This window comes from Nannospalax galili, unplaced genomic scaffold (assembly GCF_000622305.1).
Source record: "Nannospalax galili isolate Female #2095 unplaced genomic scaffold, S.galili_v1.0 scaffold137, whole genome shotgun sequence".
Classification (NCBI taxonomy): domain Eukaryota; kingdom Metazoa; phylum Chordata; class Mammalia; order Rodentia; family Spalacidae; genus Nannospalax; species Nannospalax galili.
Window position 1 is genome coordinate 722036 of NW_008340203.1, and position 742 is coordinate 722777.

Consider the following 742-nt stretch of genomic DNA (forward strand, 5'->3'; position numbering starts at 1 on the left):
ATGTACATTCTTAGGTTTATAGTTGAATTACCACAGTTATAAAATATTGTACTCAGTATAAACTTTATAAGACATAAAATTAAATGAGGTTTTAAACTTTTAAAAAGATCTCCATTTCACTATTAAAATACACAGTTTCATATAGAAAAATTCATTTTTAATACAATTGACCCACCACCATTATAGGACATTTTGAGAGATGCTCATAGTCCCCTGGAACTAGGCGACCTATGAGGACTAGGAGCAAAAAGTGTCCCTCTGACAAAATTATTATAGGCTTCAAAGTATGTCTGTTAAACACCCAAGAAGGTTAGTTTCACCAGTCTGATATTTTTAATTACTGTGTGTCATGTAGGAAAATCTTGGGCAAAGATCAGTTGTTCTCAGATAAACCTTACCTAGACATATATTTCTTTATCTGCTATGTATAATTTGTAAGTAGTTTGTAGGAGTAATATGGTTCTCTCTGGTTTTCAAAACTAGCTAGGCATCGTTTATCTCTCATATTGTCTCACCCCTCCATCATCGTTTTCCCACTTAGGGTGTCCCCATTTCCCCCCTTTCTCATTTAAAAAAGATCTCCCTCTCATTTTAGAATATATTGTTCCTTGCAGACAAACTCATTGTTTTTGCTACTAACACTGAGATGTTGGGGCTTGCATCTCTAATCTGTATGTATCTATTACTAGTGATAATCAGTTGCACTTGGATCCTTGGCACCTGTGTATGTCTATAAAGTCAT